Here is a 24,693-nt window from a genome sequence, read left to right as displayed (position 1 = left end):
TGAGATAGCCAGTAGCTGAAGTCACGAACACAATCCTATAACCCTACCTGCATGCTTGCCTAATACCCTAAACCAAAGACTCAGTTTAGCATTTATCCAGCAGCACAGGCCCTGGATTTTTGAAGATGGCCTCAGGAACCAGCACAGGGCCTGGTGTGGTGTAGTTAGCCTCGGCCAGCAGCACTGGCCCTGGTGTGTTGTAGGTGGCCTCAGCCAGCAGAACAAGACATTGGTGAAAACAGCCAAAAGCAATGTCGTTATGTGCCCTCATTAATGTGCAGCTGCTTTGGGTCTTTTAATACACCCCTTCTCTGGATCAAAACCAGTTCAATGACATGAAAATGAAAGGCTTACAGCACCAGGTATTCCCAGGCAGTCTCCCATCCAAGTACTAACCAAGCGCAGCCCTGCTTAGCTTCTGAAATCAGACGAGGTCAGGCATGCTCAGGGTGGTATGGCCATAAGCTGCTGCCCACAGCACAATGTGTCAATTTATGGAATCAAGTGATGAGGTGGCAAGTACCTGAAGTCACGAACATAATCCTATAACCCTACCTGCATGCTTGCCTAATACCCTAACCCAAAGACTCAGTTTAGCATTTATCCAGCAGCACAGGCCATGGATTTTTTGAAGATGTCCTCAGGAACCAGCAAAGGGCCTGGTGTGGTGTAGTTAGCCTCGGCCAGCAGCACTGGCCCTGGTGTGTTGTAGGTGGCCTCAACCAGCAGAACAAGACATTGGTGAAAACAGCCAAAAGCAATGTCGTTAATGTGCCCTCATTAATGGGTAGCTGCTTTGGGTCTTTTAATAGACTCCTTCTCTGGATCAAAAGCAGTTCAATGACATGAAAACTAAAGGCTTACAGCACCAGGTATTCCCAGGCAGTCTCCCATCCAAGTACTAACCAAGCACAGCCCTGCTTAGCTTCCGAGATATTAGCTAAATATTTAGTTTCCCGTAACATTTAGATTAAACTTTTAACATTTAGATTTATATATAATGTTTACATTTAACATTTAGATTTAAATATAATATTTAGATTTAACATTTAACATTTAAATATAATATTTACATTTAACATTTAAATATAATATTTACATTTAACATTTAGATTTATATATAATATTTACATTTAACATTTAGATTTAAATATAATATTTACATTTAACATTTAACATTTAAATATAATATTTACATTTAACATTTAACATTTAAATATAATATTTACATTTAACATTTAGATTTATATATAATATTTACATTTAACATTTAGATTTAAATATAATATTTACATTTAACATTTAAATATAATATTTACATTTAACATTTAACATTTAAATATAATATTTACATTTAACATTTAGCATTTAGATTCAACATTTAAAATTCTGTTTTAAATATAAAAAGTTGCAAATATTTTACTAAATGTTGTAAAAAATGACTAGAAAAAACATGTTTTTGTAAGATTTAGAGCTAAATGTGGAAAAATGTTGCCGTTAATTTCAGCATGTTTCAGTTTACAAACGGCGCCCCATACATAGGCTGTATCCCAATTCAGATCGTCTGCAGCCTTAAAGTACGCAGCCTTAACGGTCCACAAGGGCTGCGTACTCAAAGACCACTAAGGCCGGAAGTGCGAGGCTTCTGAAATGGGACGGTCTAGCCTCCGTTGCGCTGCCCAGGTTGCCTAGCAACCATGATACTAACAGCTAACGTTTCGTACAGCATTGACAGGAATGAAGGAGAAAATCTTTTGTTCATTTGTTTGTTTGTTTCTACATGAGCTTTGATCATTCTCTGTAAGATTAAGGTCAGCTATTGAACAGCGTATATTTTAAAGTAAAGGCTTTAAAACCAAGTTAGTACAAACGTCACTAATGTCATATAACTTTCCCGACATGTGGCCAACAGGAATGTTTTAATATTCTTCGTTATTAAACATTTACACATAAATAAGTGACATGATATTCAGTACTTACTTAAAGTTTGCTCTTCGGGCGCCCCTCATCCGCCGTTTTTTTCCGCCAAAATTATCCACACCCACCGCCGTGCTATGCATTCTGGGATATGTTGGGCCACGAAGTCTACACCGCCACATCCTTAAAATTCAGGGAAATGAAGGACGCATTTGAGGGCCGGATTTCGAGCAGCCTTCGAAGTGGGACAGCCTTCGTCGCGTCGCTGTGACGTAATTAAAATGCGGCCTTTAAGGCTGCAGACCCTGAATTGGGATACAGCCATAGCCTGACATATGAAACAGGAAAAGACGGCCGTGTAATCCCTTTATTTCCCTTGAGAGAGAAATGGATCTGAAACCACAGAAACCAGATTGTTTGCAGACACACAGATAATAAAGTCATGCTGCTCAGAAATGTTAGATACAGATAAAGATGGAGTGTGTGTGTGTGTGTGTGTGTGTGTGTGCTGAGCCAAGATTGTGAAACAGCCTAACTGCCTCAGTAATTATGGACCTTATAGTCCTTACAAACACTGTTTCACTAACTTCAGTAAACATTTTACATACATATGTCACTGCTGTATAATTGACAGCAAACACCGTGAACGCAGCGGTGCACGAGCCACTGCAGTGAAGCTCACGTACAGCTTTGTGGGCTCAAAATGTGGTTATAAATATTTTGTACTTGTACTTTTGTATGTGTAAAAAGAATTTGTGTGTGTGTGTAAAAAAGATTTGTATGTGGACTTAGCCAAAAAAAACGTGGGAATCTCTGCAAGTTACAAGTACGAATTTTGACCCTATTTTTCTTCCTTTCATCTGATTGGTCAATGTCATGTCAATGACAAATGTAACAATCCAATCAGAGAACAGATGGGTTTGGCTGTCGGAGGGGAGCTTTTTTGAACTGCGGGTTATTACTCTATATTATTACTTACTCTAATATTACTAATAATAATTATTAGTAATATTAATTATTAATTATCTAATAATATACTAATCTAATATTACTTACACCACACTTTACAGTTATTTATTTGTAAAAAATGTTTGGAATCATGTATGATTTTTGTTCCACTTCTCACATGTTTACCACTTTGTGTTGGTCTTTCACGTGGAATTCCAAAAAAATTGATTCATGTTTGCAGCTGTAATGTGACAAAATGTGGAAAAGTTTAAGGGGGCCGAACACTTTTGCAAGCCACTGTAAGGAGCTTGGAAAGAAAAGCAGCTGGCATCAGGACATCCAGATGTTTTTCTTCTCTACAAAGGTGTATTAAAAAAAGAACAGCAAATTATAATATTACAGCGGATGTGTGACCTTAAAGGTTTCTGGCTAAAAAGGTCACTGATCAAACTGGTTCTTGCTCACAAAAAACATTTTAATCAGATTCTCTGCAGGAAAATTTGAAAACATTTCCTCCTAACTTCTCAGTATTCACTTATCAGCATTCAGTCAAACGTTCATTTACGGGTGTAGTTAAAAAACTGCTAATAACTGACTTTCCACAGCAGTTGTTTGGTCGGACACAGTAAGAGATGTAATCTGTTACTCTTCATGTGAGAAAGAAGGTGTCTCTGAGATGTACTAATAGTGTGTTAGTTCCAAATAGTAAATTAGTGAATGTATTTCATGGCAGTTTGATTATTCTGGGACAAACAGTGCAGTCTTCCTCAAAGCATCACTGTGAATATAATCATATAATGTTAAAAATATAATAACAGTCTTTTTATTATTGGTCAATGAAATAAATAAATCCTCTTTATTATCAGAGTGAAAACAGACTTCCACAAACAAACGTCAACTGATGACTCCATAAATATTAAGCCCTTCAAAGGTGACTGACCTACTTCAACAGCCAAAATCACATATTTCTGGAAGGTCCACTCACTGGTTATTCAGCATGCCAGGCTACAGTTACACCATGCAGACAAAAGAGCACTCGGAGCAAGTTAAAGGAAAGTTTATTCAAAAGTAGAAGTCTGGGAATGGAGACAGAGGAGTTCACTTAAATCTGTCATTATGAAACGGAAGCAATCAAATCTGCCTAAATCTGACACTCAAAGGTAAACTGGATACCTGGCTGACCATCACGTTCACGACCAGGTGAGGACGGATCAAAGATCAGGAGTCGATTTCAGGCTTGGGCTCGCTTTCATCATATTAGTCCAATCCAATCCAACTTTATTTATAGAGTACGTTAAAACCAACATGGTTGAACAAAGTGCTTTCCATCACAAAAACTGAGATAACAGTAAAAAACAACATAAACAGACAAAGAAAGTGAAATAACAATAAAATAAATACATAAATGAAAAAAAGATTTAAAAATTAAATTCTTAAATATATTAAATATTAAAACTAGCGCTGTCAGCGTTAATCTCGTTAAAATGACGTTAACGCCACGCGGCAAATCTCCGTTAGTGAATTAACGCAGATCGTGTGGTTGTTTGATGACAACAGAAAAAAAGTTGCATCTAAGAACACGTTTTTTTCTTACTGATGCTCATTAGTGAAACACAAAGACATTAGACTAGTGATGGTAAATTTGATTCTTTTTACTGAATCGAGTTTTAATGAGTCACTCACCAAAGTGAATCGGTTTTTTTGAGTCATTTGATTCACTGAGTCAGTTGACCAGAGTGTGCAAAAAATGTAAATTTTCACTCAAACTTAATTTGTTTCTCTTTTCATGTAAATCCTACTACTCAGATGAATGATTTTAAAAAAAACAAAACTATTTTATAGAGCAAAAAAAGAGCAAAAACATTTCTAAAATTCAGCAATTTCCTATCAAAATTGCTTAATAAACATTTATTTAGTTTATCTTTATTTTATTAGTATTTTCCTTAAATGTGTTAAATATATATTTAATATAAATATATACTTTCTCATCTAAATGTCCACTGAAATGTGAGCCAGGGGGCGGTAATGCGCCTTAACATTGGTTGCCAACAAAGAAGAAGAAGAAGCTGTGAGCCAGGAGGGAGGGGGTGAGTGAGTGAGTGACTCGTTCGCTCTATGATTCAGCACAGGAAGGGAGGGGGTGAGTAGCTCAAATGTGCTGTTAGCATGTTAGCAGAGCGATGCTACTGTGAACCGTGGAGCTATTTTCTTGATGTGAGCTTCTACTCAGGGTTTTTTCTTCCAGTTCAGAGCAGAAATGTTTTTGTTAAGATACTGGATGTTGTGTTTTTCTCCACAATTTTAATTATAAGCTAGATACATTGCTGCTAACAGCAACAGGGATGAGTCAGTGAGTCAGTTGGACTTGTGTATCATGATTCATGAGTCAGTAAAGTGATTCTCGAGTATTGAACGATTCGTTCATGATTCGCGCATCACTACATTAGACAAAAATGAAACTTTAGACCCTCTCTTCCCCCCCAACAGAAGTCAAAGGGATCTTCCAGGAATAGTGACACTATTTTCTGGAGAAGTGATTGGTCAGTACGTCGTGATTTCATACCTGCTGATCTCTAATCTGGAACCTAACCGGCACCAGCAGAGTAAAAGACACTTAACAGCTAAATTGAATCAAGCATAAAAACATTTTAGGCATCAAGACAAGTCATATTATCTGTGAATTTCCCTTTTTGTGATTGGTCAGATGCTGCCAACACCTCCCTTTCCTTGTGAAGGTGCATGAGAAACCCTGGATTAACTTTGCTAACCAGCGGTTATCCTGATCACGATTGTTAGTGTAAGTGAATCCAGATGATGGAAAGAAAACCTGGGCATGCTGAAATCACTTCGTAGTATATGCCCCAGGGTTCAAAGGCCATCCAGTCGCACCATAACAAGAACATGGGAACACTAATGTTGTTTCTCCTTTTACAGTCATAATCTGCATTCATGGATGTTAAAAATGATTTTATTAGAAATGTATTTTGAAACAGAAGAGGTATTTCAGTTAAGATAACACAGAACTACTTCAGTGACAGTGGACGAGATCTTTCCACTGCTGTGCAGTCCAGATGTGCAGCTCACAGACTGATGGCAACCTCTCAGAAAACACGAGTTACAGTAGTAGTGATAAACAGTGAGACAAAGATCCTCTGCTGAAGCAGAAAAGGTTTTATATATTTCCTATGTAACCTGCAGGGGTGATTCTCAAGTCTGTTGGAGCCCAGGCAAAAAGGGACAGGGACACCTGACAGCCCAGTGTGCCCAGCAGAGCTGACATGAGGGCTGTTTCAACTGAATCACACACTCTGCTTGCCAGAGGTGAGTGAGTGGAGTCATGTGGGGTCCCTTTAGGGAAGTCAGGTCCAGCGTACCGCCACTGCAGACTCTGCACATTATCGCTGCTGTAGTCTCAAATTTGTGCAAACAGTGCATTGTGGGTTGTGTTGCATCCGAATCTGCTGGCAGGCATCTTTTTCTCAATCCTGCCAAACTCCGCCCCTTTCATGTAAGCGTGCAGGGAAGACCCTGGGTTAGAGAACTGATAACAAACTCTGTGTGACAGTTTATCCTGATAACAAACGTTAGGGTAAGTGAATCCAGATGATGGAAAGATAGCCCGGGTCTGTTGATGAGTCTCCACTTAAACACTGACTTTGTTTGTGTTTCCTGGAGTCCCGTCAGTCCTGTAAACCAGCGTCCCCAACCTTTTTTGTGCCACGGACCGGTTTATGACCGACAATATTCTCAAGGACCGGCCTTTAAGGTGTCGAGGATAAATACAACAAAATAAAACCAGTACTGCTGCCAAAAAAAGAAGAGTTATTCAAAACACATGGGAAAAGACCCAGGGAAACAGAGTTAACGATAAAAAGATTTTAAAAAATAACGCTTAAAAATTCATAGTTTTTCATTAAAACATTTTAATTAATTAAAGTAAAATACTCAAAAAAAAAATTTAAGTATATTTCTCAACGAATACATTGTCAGAATACATGCCCCAAAATGTATTTTGTAACGTATTCCGTTACGTTACTCAATGAGAGTAACATATTCTGAATACTTTGGATTACTTAATATATTATCATGCTTTTTACAACTACATGAATGTACTATTGCTGTGTGATTTGTTACTATTACTGTAGGCTACTCACCATACCAACACCAACTAGATTTTTAAATCTTAATATAAATGAGTAACAGTAGGTGGACATTAGGTAAGGCTGTACTTTTAGCAGCGATCTCATATAGAAAACTATTCCGCGCGTATATAAAACAGGTCCGCGGCTCTGAACCGTAGTAAAGGGACCTCTGGCTAATACGTCGGGTTCCGTGTCGGCTCGTAGCTGAAAACTAGCTTTACTTTGTTGTCTGGGTCGACTTTGCTAGCAGAGACAGAGAGAGGTGTTGAAAGGCTGCTCCAACAGAACTTATTGTTTCAGAGGAAAACACGAACACGGTGTACAGTCGAGTCTTAATAGCTTACTTACAACTGGGCTACACTGCCCATGAGGCTACATTCTTTAGGGCTATGCCTGGAACAGTCTGCCTGTTGCTTTTATATTAAATAATTTTTGAACAATAATTGAAAATGGTATTGAATGGTAACGGAATACAGTTACTCATATTTTCTATTTTAATACGTAACTTCGGTACATGTATTCTGTTACTCCCCAACACTGAAAATAAATAAAAGAACATTGAAGTTCTTGAGATGTTCAGTGCAATAACACACAAGCTAATCCAAAAGTTAACAGCTCACATCATGACTTATGACCTCAAAGTCTGCCTGGATCTAAATGAGGGAACCATGCGGACCTCATCAGTACAGGGCCTGCTGCAGCACACAAACTAATTTATATATATATACACACACATATATATAGATATAAAAATATAAATTTGTTTTATTTTTATTTATTTTTTTAATTACCTCTTCATCTGCTTTCAGCTGCACAAACTCAAGTCTCACATATCAGTGACAAACCACAGTTGTGCTGTTGGAGCATCCACAGCCTCTGTGTGAGTGCACTGCAACATCATGACATGAAGAACACTGGACACTTGAACCCGATTTCAGTCTAACTTTAACTTTTTATCGCCAATAGACAAGTTGGCAAAATGTAACACTCAGAACATGGAGTCAACAAATAATACTAAAATGTTTAATTATTACTACATTACCTTTGACTAAAACTCTTGTTTGCGAGCAGCTTATTGATCTTGATAAAGACGTGCTGCTTACTTGTGTAAAAACAGTGAAATATAAAAAGTGTTTACTAATTTGTACCAACGTGAGAGAGAAATGGATCTGAAACCACTGAAACCAGAGTGTTTGCAGACACACAGATAATGAAGACATGCTGCTCGGAAATGCTAGATACAGATAAAAATGGAGTGTGTGTTTGTGTGTGTGTGTGTGTGTGTGTGCGTGCGTGTGTGTGTGTGTGTGTGTATTGAGCCAAGATTGCAAAACTGCCTAACTGCCTTCGTCTTCCTCCCATTAGGGCCTACATGGATGACATGACCATCATTACAACAACAGAACCATGTACTAGGCCAAGGGTGTAGATTTGGCATGGACAGAGGGGACATGGCCCCACCAATAATTTGATTTCTTCAAGTAAAGAAAAACAAACGCGATAGACAGAAAAAAACAATCTGTCAACGTCTCATTCAACCAGCGGTGAAGAAAGATTTAAATTACGTTCTCTACCTCATGTGACAAATATGGCCAATGTGATTGGCTGTGCCTTTCAGGGAGCTCTGTTTAGTTTTAGCAGCAGCAAGCCTGCACTGTGAGGACCTGCAAGTAGGAGAGGAGGATGGCAGCAAAAAGGAAGAACCTGGATATAAGAAAGTGTTTTTCAAAGAAACCTGTAAGTCACTTAAAACCAAGTTCACTCATAAAATGTGCCGGTCATAATAACGTTACAGGCTATGCTAGGCTTTGGCCCACATCAGTCTAAAATTGTATGCAACCATGAATAACGTGTTTTGGAAACGAACTGCACAACAGGCGGCACTATTAGTTCTCTCAGTCTCAGAGCAGCATTTCTAATTTTGATTGAAACTGTCAGAGAAAACGGAGCCTCGAGCAGCCAGGATAATAATACTAAAATGTTTAATTATTACTACATTACCTTTGACTAAAACTCTTGTTTGCGAGCAGCTTATTGATCTTGATAAAGACGTGCTGCTTACTTGTGTAAAAACAGTGAAATATAAAAAGTGTTTACTAATTTGTACCAACGTGAGAGAGAAATGGATCTGAAACCACTGAAACCAGAGTGTTTGCAGACACACAGATAATGAAGACATGCTGCTCGGAAATGCTAGATACAGATAAAAATGGAGTGTGTGTGTGTGTGTGTGCGTGTGTGTGTGTGAGTGTTTGTGTGTGCGTGTGTGTGCGTGTGTGTGCGTGTATGTGAGTGTTTGTGTGTGTGTGTGTGTGTGCGTGCGTGTGTGTGTGTGTGTGTGTGTGTGTCTCAGTAATTATGGACCTTATAGTCCTTACAAACACTGTTTCACTAACTTCAGTAAACATTTTACATACATATGTCACACCGTGAATGCAGCGGTGCACGAGCCACTGCAGTGGAGCTCACGTACAGCTTTGTGCTTCAGACTGTTATCACACACAAACAATCAATGCAGGAGAAATAGCGCGTGCACGTGGTAGATGCCGTCATTTACACAGTGCTTCATGCAGGTGTGATAACGAGACTGTTTGACTGCTGCAAGAGAAGATTGTTGATTTATGTATCTGTGCATTTTCAGATTTTTGTGTTCCAGCTGTTGTATGTTTGTTTTTTCTTACAGGTGCAGCAGTTGGTGATTGTGCATTTCTATTTGGACTCTATTCTTTTATTACATCTTGCACTACGACCCCCATGCACCAATGCCGTGCACCGGGTGTGGTAGGCCTTTGTGTTGCTCAGTGAACGGAGTTGATTCAGCACAGTCCTCCAAGCTATGTGCAGTAAACGTACTATCGTCAAGTAAGAAGATTTTAAAAAATTACGCAAAAAAAATTCATAGTTTTTCATTAAAACATTTTAATTAATTAAAATAAAATATATATATAAAAAAATTTAAACTCTACCACCACCAAAAATAGAAAAATAAAAATAATAATAAATGATGATAACATGTATTTATTATGTTGCTCTTTGTTTGATTTCTCTTCTGTTTTTTTTCTCCATACAGGTGATCCAGGTGTTTTGTTTGTTTTTCTTTTTGTTCCTTCCCCCCTTTCTCATCATCTCTTCTGCCCTCTGTTTTTCTTTCTCTCCCTCTCTTTCTTTCATTCTTTCCTTCTCCCTGTCCTATCCCCCAGTCATGTCTGTCCCGTCTGTAACAACCGATAATAAAATAAAATAAATACACAATTATAATAAAGGTCAATCAAATGGACCAACATGGCATCTTTCTTGGCCTTCAAACAACAATTCTGATGGCTAAAGATCCAAATGGGACAGGCAAATAAATAAATGAATAAATAAATGATGATAACCATGTGCAGCTGCTCTCGTCTTCCATTTTTCCATGATATGTTTCACTCTACATCAGACACGTGTTAAAGTGTGTTGGCTGCATATTAAGTTCAAAATGCTGATGAGCTCTGATCCAGTTGACTGATATACTCTGCTCTACATCCTGCACTGAAATATGAGGATTGTGTGTTTATTAAAATTAAAAATCATCATGGAGTCATTGACAGAAGAGCATCAACGTTCAGCCTGTTAAATTAGATTTAGATATTTTTATTTCAGAAATGATTCCTAACAAAAATGGAGAATATAAAAACACAATCAAAGCAGTAACGTCCATATTATGAAGTGTTTTCTGTATCAGACAATCATGTTTATTCACAACAATGAAAACAATATAGTGCAGATGAACATGGTGCTGTAATGAATCTGCTCTTAAACACAATAACAAAATACATTTTCCAAGAGAGATGATAATGATTCACATCAGAGTGAAGAACGAATACATTTACAACTGGTTTCTAACATTTATTATGGATCGAACTGATCACTGATAGAAACAGAAGAATATTCAAAATGATACTCTGAGAGATACATGAATGAGATATGGATAAACATCAAATCACATAAAACAAAAAAGCACATAATCATTATAACTGAAATAAAATATGAGCAGAAATAAACAAGAATTAAGTCGAAAGATAAAAAAAGGCAAAATGTTTAAAATATATAATCATATAAGAGACTGAACCGTCCAGTCAGGTCACAGATTCATATCTACAATAATATTTTTGTTTGTTTTTGTTTTGATTTCTTCACTTCTATGTATTATTATTATTATTATTATTATTATTATTATTATTATTATTATTATTATTATTATAAGCATATTAAGTGTGTGTCTGAGCTGAAAGCCGCTCTCCTCTCCTGGTTTTCTGTATCACACAGACCACAACAACACAAAGCATCACCTGCAGACTGCTGAGCAGTATCCACCTGACTCTGTAGAAGGTCGAGTAAACCCCAAAGGGCTCTCTGTAGATCAGAACAAATTTTTCAGCTGACAAACACTCTGACTTAAAATTCAAAACTGTACACACATACTCTCCTGCATCTTCCAGTGAGACATTAGAGATTATCAGGCTGCCATAGGAACAAGTGATTCTATTGTCACTGCAGAACTCATCATCGTTCACAATTTTACCTTCTGTTTGAATCAACTTAAAGAACATAATGCCCATACCACTATTTTTCCAATCATCAGAGCATCTCATAGTGACTTCATCTCCCTCTGAGAAAACCTTTACTGCAGGTGGACCAAGTTTAGGGCACACCAAAAGCCAGTACGCATGACTTACTTTTTCACCTACACAGCTGAAGGTACCTGAATCTTTTAACATTAGTGATGGAAGTACCAGCGAGAAGTTTCGACCAATTTCTTGAGCAATAGGAAGGGACCTGGAACCTGCATTCTTCATCCAAACTGGGGGCTGGTCATGAATGGGGTCCATGAAGGGACACTCCAGCACAGCTGTGTCTCCCTCTGAAGCATAACGTAGCTTTGTTTCTTTGATCACACGTACAGAGTAAGTGCTCACACACTGCTGTTGGTTCATCACCAGGCAGATGTAAACAGTTTGTTCTTCATTGAAGACATGAAGAAGTGATGTGTTTGTCACCTCCAGGAAACTTTCTTGGACTTTATTCACCTTCAAAATTCTGTCTTTGAAAATACTCAGCATGTCTTTTTCCCACTTACTGTCATGTCTGATCCAACGCACCGTCAGATTCTCACCTGCTCCTTTACATTGTACGTCTACAGTGTCTTCAGAAGTTGTGAAATGTTCTTGCCCCCTTACTGTCTTACACACAGTCAGGCTGATGTTTCTCTCATATGTCATCCTTCCCTGAGTCCAGCACACTTCTTGGTACAGTCCAGAGTCTGAGTGGGTCAGGTTGTTGAGAGTAAATGAAGTAGAACCATGAAATGTCTCAGGAAATGAGAGTCGTCCTGTCAGGTCTTCATGTACTGTGAAGTTTCTGTTCCAGGGGTCAGAGATGTTCCACAGGACCAGAGTATCTTCACCAACACGTCTGGAGGTGATGCAGGAGCTGTTTTGATCTGGGAGCTTGAACTGTAAAGACTCTCCTTCTTCTCTTGTGGCGATAAATTCTTCTGCATGAATGTTGCTGATGAGAGTGAACAGCAGGGAGAAGCAGAGCTGTGCGACTGCAGCCATCCTGCTCAGAGGTCTCGTGGTGAGTGTCGTACAAGCACTGACACTGCTCGCTTCATGAGCTTCCTGTTTGTGGTTGGAGGAGGAACGCCACTTCTTTATCACATCATCAAGGAACACTTTGAAGCATTTGGCTCGATATCACGCCGTATATCTGCTTTCACTCTTCACAGGCCAAAGTGTGGACACGTTTTTTTATACTTCGTTGCATGGGTCCAGGGGTATCAAACATGTGGCCTGGAGCACAGAACCGGCCAGTCACAGTGTCCAATCTGAACAATTACAAGTGAGATAATGTCAGCTTTACCACACAGCCATGAATATTTATGAAAATGTAAAAGTCCTTTCTAAACTATTAATAGTTTTTTTCACAAAAAAGACAGAAATATGGCGGGGCGCTAGGTCGCAGCAGCCACACCGTGTCCTGTCTTGTCTACAATATCCCGACCATAACTTGAACCTGGTATTTAATACCTACTGCACAATCCACTTCGTATTGTCTCTGTCCTGTCGTCGTGTACAGTAGTCCCTCGCTATAGTGCGGTTTACCTTTCGCTGATTTTTTTGCGTGCAATTTTGCATAGCTTTTTTTTTTGGGGGGGGGGGAGTTAACAACGCATTGTGTTCTGTATCCTGATTGGCTGTAGACCATAGTCAAATCAATCTGGTGCCGTGTCTCCTGTACAGTACAAAATGTGTTCAGTTTGTCAATTTTACATAAATCTTTGATCACTAGCAGTGTGACTCTGAAGTGCTGTACAGTATGTTTGTAAGTCTTCTCCCCAACAAACACAAAAATATCGACGAAACGTTTTGCACCGTCAAAAGGCAGCGGCGGGTGTTTTTGGTTTCATTCTATAATACTGGACTCATTTTTGCTATGGAGGACCGCGAGAGCCACGCGCATCGAAATAAAGAATTCTGTGCTTAAATAATGAATTGTAGAATAAATTCTGCATTTGTAAATTTATTTTTGAATTCCAATTTAAGAAACTCATTTCAAAATCCATTTCCCTTTCCTGTTCGCTCTGGGATTAGCTGCTGGATTAGCTCTTCGATTAACAACTTCCTTGCGGCTATTCAAATTAGCCACACTGTGGGATGTAAGGAGCTCTCTGATTGGTTGGACAGACACAGGCGTTCTGGCTGGATTAGCTCTATGCTCATATATATATATATATATATATATATATATATATATATATATATATGTGTGTGTGTGTGTATATATATGTATGTATATATGTATGTAAGTATATAAAATCTCTTTTGCAAGAGTCTTGACCTCAGCATGCTGCTTACATGCTTTTTACCCTTTCAGGAAAAAGGCTAAAATGTCAAAACATGTTTTCAGAGATAATAAAGAACTGCGTGTGAGAAAGTGTACAAAACACTTTCCCACACGCAACATGTGTGTGAGAGAGAGAGTATCAGATTATAAAGTCAAAGAAAAAACAACTTTAACATGAAAACAGATTGCTGAGCATCCACACTTCTCAAATCAGTAGTAAATGGCCTGTATTTGTGTAGCGCTTTACACATTCAGTCATCCACCCATTCACACACTGGTGCCACCGGACCCTCTGACCACCACCAGTAGGCAACGGGTGAAGTGTCTTGTCCAAGGACACAACCACCAAGCCTGTCGGAGCCAGGGCTGGAACCGGCAACCTTCCGGTTACAAGGCGAACTCCCAACTCTTGAGCCGCGATCGCCCCTCGAGATATATACTCGATCAGTATATATCTGCCTCATGTAAATGTCTAACAGCAGCAGTTTTAACAGTCATGATTGTGTTTTTGAATGGATGTCTAAGGTGAAGTTTATACACTGGAATAAGTATCTTGTTTGCACTTTATAGATATGATATTAATGTCATAGACGGCTGTAATGCAGGCAAGAAAGAAAACAAAATGCAGACTCGCAGAGACGGGAAGGTCAAAAATACAGCTTTATTTGCTGAAAGGGGAATAATGCAAAACTTTACTGGGACATATAAAAACTAAACATACGAAGAGGCACACAGGGGAATGCGACACTATACTTACGTATACTTACATTTGTAGCCCGATTACGTCACAGCGATGCAACGAAGGGTGTCCTAATTCGAAGTGTACTCCAATGCACAGTTCATTTCCCCAAATTTGAAGGCTGTATCCGGCGTAAGACTTTGTGACCCAACCTATTCCACAATACACAGCGCGGCGTTGGGTGTGGATATTTTTGTCAGAAAAAAAAACGGCGGGTGGCTGAAGAGTTATCCTTTAAAGCATCAGCTTGATCTTTATTCTGACAAAATTTGATATTTTTGTCCTTTCACACATGTTTTTGTCCATTTACCCTCCTGCTGATCAGTTTACATGATTGGATTTCTGGGGAAATAGATGGCTTTACATCAGTTTTGGGTTTAGAGCTTTTATTGACAACAGCAGGAGAAGTTCGAAGTCAGGAACATGAACTCTACATGTGTTCAGTCGCCATGTCCTCATATTGTTTTAAGCTGTGAAGGACATGAGTGTGTTTCAGTTGCCTTCCTCATGTGGTAGGACCAACAACTCTAGTGTGTGTTACACTGTCCTCATATCGTTGGGCAGCAGAACTGTACAGTGTTAAGTTTCTATAGAATCTGGTATAAGGAAGTCAGATCCTTCTGTAATAATGTTCACTGATACAAGTATGATCTGTAGTTAATTATCTAGTCGGGATTTATACTAGAGAATGTTTCTGACATTATATTGTTGTCTTTTGTTGCAGACACCACGTGCTGAGGTCCTGTCTCAACCTCCTTCAGACCAATTAGTGAGTGACATACCCACTTCATTCTTCCAACAGGTTACACATTATTTTTTTGTATTTGGAATCAAGTATATGTGTCAGTTGGGCCTAGTGCATAAATGAAATGCTCTTTGATTGTATTAAAATAATCAGTTTGATTGAAAGTTTCCCATAATCAACATTAGCATTACTTGTTTGTGAACATCTTAGGAGAAAGAAATTGGCGTACCATTTGTTAGTCCTAACTTTCCCTTTAAAACATCAGGTTGATCTTTTTTCCTACTAAATTTGATATTTTTGTGTTTTTGTGTTACATTGTCCTCAGATTGTTTTAAGCTGTGAAGGACATGAATTTGTTTTTGTAGCCTTTCTCAATTGGTAGAACCAACAACTCTAGTGTGTGTTACATTGAAACTGAACAGCAGGGACGGTTGTCATGATGATAATAATACTCTATCCGATTTCAAACAATCACACTGTGATGAGTATTATTAGTAGATTATGTTCACATGTAAAATATTCATATCAAATGGTCTGTATTTGTATAGCGCTCTACTAGTCCCTAAGGACCCCAAAGCGCTTTACACATTCAGTCATCCACCCATTCACACACACACTGGTGATGGCAGCTACATTGTAGCCACAGCCACCCTGGGGCGCACTGACAGAGGCGAGGCTGCCAGACACTGGCGCCACCGGGCCCTCTGACCACCACCAGTAGGCAACGGGTGAAGTGTCTTGCCCAAGGACACAACGACCGAGACCGTCGGAGCCGGGGCTCGAACCGGCAACCTTACGATTACAACTCTTGAGCCATGATCGCCCCTTAATGTAGAATTACACACTGGCCAACACTGAGTTTGCCTACAATGCAGAGAAAAAAGCAAACAGACCTATTGCATGCATTGATTCTCATATTTCACTGTTACTTTTCAAAGACTCAAGGACCAAGTATTCTGGGGTTCCAAGCCACACGCTTTACTCAGCTGCCCTGGACAACATGAAGGGCACCTCTGCCTCAATCACCCTGGACAACAAAAACATTAGCAACACTTCACCAAGAAGGGGTAAAGGCACCCAAATACAAAATGTTTTAGCTGAATATACTTGTGATCAAAGGACAAGTTTATTGTTTTCAGACATGACACTGTTGAGAGCTTTTATCATAAATCATTTCATCTTATTTGATTCCCAGCAGAACACAGCACTTCAAATGGTTCATTCCAAGCATCCTTAAAGGAGCAATAAGCAATATCTTTTCACTGCTAGGTGTGCTGTTGTGCACTGCCTGTAAACCAAACCAAAGTCTATGGCTGGAGATCAACACAGAGAGAGGGATTGTGACTTCATGCTGTACTCCAGATGTAATTACACCTCTAGTTCTTCACATAGCCATTATTAATTCCTTCAACCTAAGTATGATGAATTGTGCTTATTGCTCCTTTAAAGTGCTCCAGTAGAAAGCAAGGTTTAAGAACATTTTGTATTAACATTCTAAACTAGAATATTTTCTATCTTTTCTTGCATTCACATTAAGATATTTTCTTTTGTTTCCATTTATGACAGCTGGGAAGGTGAGAAGCAAGTGGACAAATGATGAAGTGAAGGTTGCTGAGCGGCACGTTTCACTTCATAACAAGCTGCAAAGTACCAGGTAAAAAGGAATGTGACTGCTGCCTCCAAGCAGAGCCGGCAGCTCTGAAAGGCAGAGACTGGGTTGTCATAAGGTACTACATCCACAACAGGATCATAGCATTAAAAGAAAGATGCAAGAAAAAAAGAAACAAGCAAGAGAGATACTTTGTTACTTCCACAGTTATGTCAGTATTGCAGTTTTCTGTATTGCATTGTTCTTACTCATAAATCTGTGGTTTATGCTGGGTGCTTTTTGCAATTAAATGATAAGAAAGGCAGATAATGTTCCACATTTTTATTCACATGCATTTCACTACAAAATGAATTAATGCATTACAATATTAAGACTTAAAAAGTAGACTGACCACATTTGACCTATGTCTTTTTTTAAGTCTCTACACAGCTCAGATTTACTGTTTTATTAACACATAAATGTCTGATATTTCTGTCAGAAGTTACCCGACTGGTGAGCATTACTATTGTGCATCCATGCCTATTATATTGTAATCTCAAAAGGAGCCAAGCTGAAAATACAGAACCTACCCTTACCTGGTCCTTACAAGTCATGTATACTTGAAAATTATGTGTTTCCATGGGCTTCACAATTCACCTAAACATGAAATATCAGTGTGTGACCTTATGGTTCTCATAAGTCACATAAACCTGACAGTGTCCTCACAAGTAGCATTAAATTCAGGTTTGACCAAAATTTTGCCCTAGCCAAAATCTCAACAGATGGGCGTGTTCCTGGAAGCATGGGGCAAACTTTTTGTGATTCCCATGCCTCTAGGACCTTCGGAAAGGCACGTTCCCATTTGTCACATTTTTGTCATACGTACTGATATATCACGAAAACACGTGTGTGTGTGTGTGTGTGAAGTATTGGAAACGCTATTGTGTGTGTGTGAAGTATTGGAAACGCCCATGCACGCGCATGGGCGTTTCCAATACTTCTTTAAATGAGATGACAGAGTGACAGACTCAAGGGGGCATACAGGAAATCAAAAATTGTGATTAGAAATGAAAACGGATTCATTGAGTCAAATCCAGTGAGTTGTAATGGTTTTAACTGTGGACAAACTGTCATGGTCTGGGTGAGTCAGTAAATTTCCACAGTCTTTGCTCTCCTCCTCTGGGTGGAGCCCTCATGTTTCCTCCCAGGAATCCCACCTGATGGCAGTCAGGCCAGCATTATTTAAGATGTATGCTCTCAACCAGTCTTTCCCAGAACATCAGTTAACTCAGTGGTTCCCAAACTTTTTTTGCTGGGCACCCTTGTTTTACAAGAAAAATGTTCGCGCCCCCCCGCGCGCGCACGTGCGCACGCACGCACGAACACATCCTCCAACCACACACACCCATATTTTGCTCCATTGCGGTTTATTTCACACCTCAAACATTTAGTAAACAATTAAGCAAATAATTACAAGTAATCTGCAATAAATTACAGGTAGTAAGAAAATAAACTACTAACTCTTTTACGCTATGTCCACACCTACACGGGTATTTTTGAAAACGCAGCTGTTTTGTCCACACGTAAACAGCGTTTCGAATCACCGAGAACGGAGATTTTTTAAAACTCCTTTTTTGCGTTTACTGGATGAGGAATACAGAGTTCGTCATGCAATGTCAAAGGTATGTGCCTTTTTTCAGGTCACGCTGTGTGCACGTTATTGTTTACATGAAATGAATTGCAGAATGGCAGGTAGAGACGAAATACTGTTAATCTGACTATCTGCAGGTTTTACACGCAGTTACTGTCCCTCCATTTACAAAGGCAGAGGCGTCACGGTGTAATTATTTTACATGTAGTTGTTTTTTTCTGTGTAATAATATTCAACATTGCTGTCAATACATTTTTCAAAAAATCCCTGTGCAAAATGGGTTCAAAAACATAAACAACTGTTGGACGCTGTTTGTCCGTGATTTGAACCGGGGAACAAATTGTGGCAGGAACGACCTGATGTTATTTGTATCCCACTGTAACTTTACTGTATAAAGAGCTAACATCTCTAAAATGTCAAGAGTAGTTAGTCATTACAACAAGTGTTTGTGAACTACAAATCAAGAATGTGGGATCCTGTTTGTCCATGATTTAAACAGCCCAGCGCTGCTCCCAACGAAGGGAAAACCAATCCTGCAGGGAGACCTACCTCAGCACTTGTGCAGGTGAAACCAAAGGGAAGATATGCTTCACCATATTTTCTAGTCTTTGGCTTAGAATGAAGTTGGTTTGGAAACATATTCAGCTATGCTTCATCTCCTGCTTTGCCTTTGTGTGGGCGCCCGTGCTAGCAGTGTCCAAGCGTTGGGTTTTTTTTTTTTCCCTTTTCATGCCGTGCCCCCCCTGCAATGGCGCTGCGCCCCCCCTAGGGGGCGGGCCCCACACTTTGGGAACGTCTGAGTTAACTCATGTTAGTGAGTTAACCCTGCTAATCATAGAAGGTATGTCCCGATTCCTAGGCTGCATCTGCCAGAGGCTGCATTTGAAGGCTGATTACATCACAGACAGGCGATGAAGGCCGTCCCAATTTGAAGCCTGCTCCAAATGTGGCCGACAAATGCGTCGTTCATTCCCCCGGATTTGATGGGTCGGATGTATCCTTGCATATTTGCAAAAGTGCTCCGACATTTTCCGACATCTGTTACCCACCAGCTTGACAGCTAATCAGGAGGTCGAGGCTCATTAGTGCCGGAGAGAACACCAGACTCCCGGCACATTGTTTGCAGACCTCCCGTGGTCTTTCTCTACTCAGGTTAAACATGATAAGTCACTTAGATAACTTAACTATGTTGTTGTTTGGCTTTTTTCAGTGTTTTATTTGTTCCTGAGTGAATCGGTTTGGCTGAGATTAAAGTTATAGCTTTCACACAGCTGAATAAACGTCAAACAGAGAATTGATTAAACAGAAGTGTGAGATGGTCGAGAATTTACTCCAATGTCCTGACTAGGTGCGGTGACTCCCAAGCTAGGCGAGTGGCTCCAGCAGATCCCAGGAACAACATCGGAGATCTCTGTTCAGAAGAGCGCAGTCCTGGGAACAGCTAAGATACTGCGCAGGACCCTCAAGCTCCCAGGCCTCTGGTAGAGGACCCGAGCTTGAAGGATAGACCGCCCACAGGGGCGAGCTGGGTGTTTTGTTTTTTATATGTCAGTGTAATATAGCTACAGTGGTAACTAAGAAGATATTTTTTGAAGGCTCAATTCGCTCCTAATTTTGCTGAAATGACAAAGCGTGGTCTTGTTTAACAGTTTGCTATATTTGTTCTGTAAATGTGCTTCAGGTTAAGTCTTTCTTAAGCAAACAGTTGGATTTGACCTATGCACTCTTTATGGCCTGACATACACAGATATTGTTGATACAACACTATGTGCAGTGCTCTCCCATAGGCACACGTTTTCTTTATTAGTTTCTTATCTTTTTGGTGTAAATCTTTTCAATTCAAAGTCCACTTTTGCAACTTAAGCGTGATATAGAGTCAGCAGAGCCAGCTCCAACTTTTTTCAAAAAGGAATATTTTCAGTCTTATCTTAAAGTAAAAAGGGCTTGATGAGTTCCTGTTCAATTCAGTTCAGTTTTATTTATATACCCTGACTCTGTCTGGCTCTTGACTTGGTCCATTTTTGAAGTTCTGTGTGAAATGCTGTCAAATTTGTCTTTTTTCTCTTTTCTCTTGTCTTTATCCACTTGCACATAAAGGAAATAAACATGTGAATACCACAACATTTGTAACTGTAACAACTTTCTGGGATAAATGATGTATTTTATTGAAAAGTTCCAGTATTTTGACCATGACAGCATTTTTAGAGTGTCATTCATTTTTATGAACTCTGCAAGAATGAGTCTATTTCTTTTTTTATTAATAACTAAAATTATAATGCATCATTTCTGCTTGTTAAGGTTGGTTGTAAGATTCAAATAATTATTTATTAAAAGCTAGACATTTTAAATGAGAATAAGAAAGAAAAGTATTTATTTGTGCCCCCCTTTCCCTGTTAATGCCCTACCTGGCCCCCTGGCAACACTTTGCTAGATCCGCCCCTGCACAGTTACCAGCTGTCAGCTACTTAGAAAAGGATCCTGGTGTTATTTGTCTCTCAGAAACAGTTCATAACTTCAACTCATTCATGTCACCTAAAAGGTAAACCTGTTTCTCCATCACTTGTTCAGCTCTGATGATTCAGTAAGGACATCTCCTGGTTTCATCTTCATGTTTCCCTCTCACCACATATCCAAACCGACATCATGACCAGCAGCTTTGACTCCCACCCCATGCATGTAGATGTTGCTGAACTGCAGAGCTCCTTCAGTGACAGACTGCTGCATCCTCGATGCATGAAGGAGCGTTTCTGCAGGTCCTTCCTCCCTGCAGCTGTCAGACTGTACAATCAGAACTGCTCCCAACAAACATAGATGTTTACATCAATGCTGTAACTGCAATAAGTTAGTTAATTAACCAATTCGCACTACAACCTGGTTTGCCTCTTACCTGTAATTATTTTTATTTAATTTAATAACTGTACAGTACTCTCTGTTTATAGTAACCATTGTCCTTAATGTAAATATGTAAGAAAAATTGTGTATGTTTCTGTTCCGTGTCCTGTTTGTTTGTATATTTGTGTTTTTGGCTGCTGTTACAACCAAATTTCCCCTTGTGGGACAATTAAAGGATTATTCTATTCTATTCTATTCTATTCTATTCTATTCTATTCTATTCTATTCTATTCTATTCTAGCTTTACAGCTGTAGCTCCAGCAAACATCAGCTGACACTAGAAATTAATATTAAATCATTTCTAACAACAGCTGATCAAGCTTAAACGCGCTGCTGTTGTTTAGCGCGGCATCCGCTGGTTTCCTCTTTGTCGCGCAAAGTGGGCGATAAACAACCAAGAGAGACGGGACTTGCGACAGAAAAGCCAGAAAATTTGTTGATCACTGGTCAGTTTCATGATTGAAGTAGCAAAAGGAGGGGGGGTATTTTAGAATACAGTGTTATGTGATTGTATAAGTAAATTAATTCTAAACCAAAACCAATTCTTTGCGGTTATTACTCACTCAAGTCAATAACAAATGGAAACAAACATTTTTTCCATTGTTTTTTCTTGATGTGGACCTTAAACAGAATTTAAGAAATATAAGCAACCTTGAATTTATTCTTAAACTATGTTTTTATTCTTGCAGATCATACAAAAATAAATGTACCAGTTGTGGCTGTCAATGGGACAAATACATTATTGATATCAGCTTATCTTGAGCACCGCACAAACAAAAAGCAGGTCAGTGCAGAACACTGCTTTTGGGCATTTTTTTACATCCTGCTGTGGTTGCTGGAGGTTGCTGGTATCGCTGCATGTAATTGGTCACACAAAGGTGTTGCACCTGAAACCTCCTTACAATTGCACTGATCACTAGCCAGATAGTAGTTTATACATTAGATGCTGACTTGTCTGCAAACACTCAACTATTTGCCAGATGGTAGTGAAATGCAATCCAGGAATTGAGACCATATGCCTTCAACGGAAAAAGTGTGCCTTTTGAAATGTGTTTCTGGGAAAGGCAAACTTTCTTAATTTCTGGATTGTGTCACATGTTTTTAAGTTTCACTACTGCTTGGTGGTGAGTTACCAGACATGTGATGGTTGTTTACAGACAAATCTGCACCTTCCGTGCAAACAGCAGATGACCACAGCAATCTGCTTCTGACCAACACAAGGAGACTTATGGTGAAGCACCCTCTTTGCAACCTCCACCAATCACACAGCAACAGGTTGGTGATTATACAGCCACCAGTTAGGCCTGTGTAACTGAGTCCCACCAGTTTTTCCCACACTGAAATTGTTGCACTATTACAATGAAGAAAGCAAAGGCACAATTGTTTTTGTTTGTTTACATCAACAACTAGACATGACATCTTTTTCAAATACTTGTGCGTGAGGACTATCCCCCCCAGGAGAGCGCTTTGGCATGGGTGAGGTGCCCATGGCAGCACCCACTGCTTGTTGAGAGTAAGAGCAATACATGCTTTCAGGTCAAACAGTCATCATAAGTTTCCAATAACACCAGAAAAAGTCGCCAGATTTGTTGTTTGGGGTCTGAAAACTTTCTAAATATAGCGACAAAGTTGCTAAGTTGGCAACACTGATCCCGCAGCACAATACTAACGCTACCTAAGCTAGTGGCAGCCGTGATTCTTTAGCAACTCGTTTTAAGCTGACTTTTATCTGACTCTCTGGTCTTCCTAAAAAGAATATTTCAACTTTACAACTTTTACAAAACTCTGCAGCTCGTGTGCTGACGAAGACGAGAGGGCGGGCCCACATTACACCGGTTTTAGAATCGCTGCACTGGCTCCCCGTGTGTTTCAGGATCGATTTTAAAGTTCTTTTATTGGTTTTTAAATGTCTTAATGGTCTTGGGCCTTCTTATCTCTCAGATCTGCTTTTACCATATGAACCCTCGCGGACCTTGAGGTCCTCTGGTACTGGCCTTTTGATTGTCCCTAAAGTCAGGACACATACTCACGGAGAGGCAGCTTTTCAGTGGTATGGTCCTCGTCTGTGGAACAGCCTGCCGGAGGAGCTCAGGGCCGCAGAGAACGTACATGTTTTTAAGAACAGGCTCAAGACCACCTTTTTAACTTGGCTTTTACTTAACGTTTATTTATTTTACGCTTATTTATTCTATCCTGTTATTCTATTGTTAATTTAGGTTTTACCTAATATTTATTAATTTTATTCTTATTCATTTTTTAATCTTCTTACTCTATTGATATTTATATTTATATTGTATTGCGTTCTTATTTATTTTATCTTTTTACCCAGTATATACTCTTATCTCCAGTGTTTCCTCAGAGGGCGCTCTCTGCACCGGGGCTGTGATCGACCGTGGCTGCTGGGGCTCTGGGGGTCCTCTCAGCCTGGCTGGGGGGCTTCTTTGCCTCCCTCCTGCTGTGTGCCCAGCCTGGAGGCTGCGGTCTGTGACTGGCTTCCGGTCACTCTGGCTTCTCTTCAAAACGTACAAGTCTTTCGCCTTTTACTAAAGACTTCCGTGGAGAGTGAGGCTAAGGAGTTGCACCTATTTTTGGCAGGGTCTGCCGTCTAGCTGGGCCCTCTCCTCGTTGTTCAAAAGAAGAAATAGAAGAAAGCGTGCAGTTCCAGGCAGCTCCGCAGACCTCTGAGCTACTGTGGGTGGGCGGAGATTTGAAGCGGAGCCCTCCCTGTGAGCCAAGTGAAAGAGCGCACCGTCACAAGCGAGAAGTGTCCCGAGAAGGCGGCTCAGCCAGGAACCTGCAGGAGGCCATCGCTTCTCTGCCTTTTGGCTAAGATCAAGTGTAGTATCTGTTCTTATCAGTTTAATATCTGATACGCCCCCGATTCGGGGGCAACGTATTAAACGCATTTTTAGAACAGGGAGCCGAATAAGGGGCTCGCTCTGTTTGCTCCACGCATCAACCCAGTATTGCAGCGCCTCCGGGAACGGTGCCCCCTTTGCTGACTTTGTGCAAAAGGAAAAAAGCCAAACAAAGTAAGATCTGCCAAGCCAAACAAAGTAAGGTCTGCCAAGCCAAGAGCCAGAAAGCAGCCTGAAGCCGCGAACGTACTCCTCTCCAGTCACCCCTCTCCTGTCAAAGTCGAACTCTGGAGCAGAGCAGGCGGGGCCTGAGATCTGCCCCTTCAGCCAA

At 39.8% G+C, this 24,693-nt stretch overlaps 1 long non-coding RNA gene, 2 other non-coding genes and 1 pseudogene across 3 annotated transcripts; 3 read left to right on the top strand and 1 right to left on the bottom strand.

Annotated features, from left to right (window-relative positions):
• Window positions 1-347: 347 nt before the first annotated feature.
• On the bottom strand, window positions 348-466 carry LOC146503210 (5S ribosomal RNA; annotated as a pseudogene).
• Window positions 467-16,255: 15,789 nt separating this feature from the next.
• LOC146503209 (uncharacterized) lies at window positions 16,256-17,291 on the top strand. Its single transcript, XR_014877878.1, has 2 exons — window positions 16,256-16,440; window positions 16,940-17,291. It is a non-coding gene; the product is annotated as an uncharacterized LOC146503209 (long non-coding RNA).
• Window positions 17,292-24,003: 6,712 nt separating this feature from the next.
• On the top strand, window positions 24,004-24,120 carry LOC146503208 (U5 spliceosomal RNA). Its single transcript, XR_014868947.1, has one exon. It is a non-coding gene; the product is annotated as a U5 spliceosomal RNA (small nuclear RNA).
• Window positions 24,121-24,310: 190 nt separating this feature from the next.
• On the top strand, window positions 24,311-24,501 carry LOC146503207 (U2 spliceosomal RNA). Its single transcript, XR_014869075.1, has one exon. It is a non-coding gene; the product is annotated as a U2 spliceosomal RNA (small nuclear RNA).
• The last annotated feature ends 192 nt before the right edge of the window (window positions 24,502-24,693 follow it).

Source organism: Neolamprologus multifasciatus, chromosome 14 (assembly GCF_963576455.1).
Source record: "Neolamprologus multifasciatus chromosome 14, fNeoMul1.2, whole genome shotgun sequence".
Lineage (NCBI taxonomy): Eukaryota > Metazoa > Chordata > Actinopteri > Cichliformes > Cichlidae > Neolamprologus > Neolamprologus multifasciatus.
This window is presented reverse-complemented; position numbering and strand designations above follow the sequence as displayed.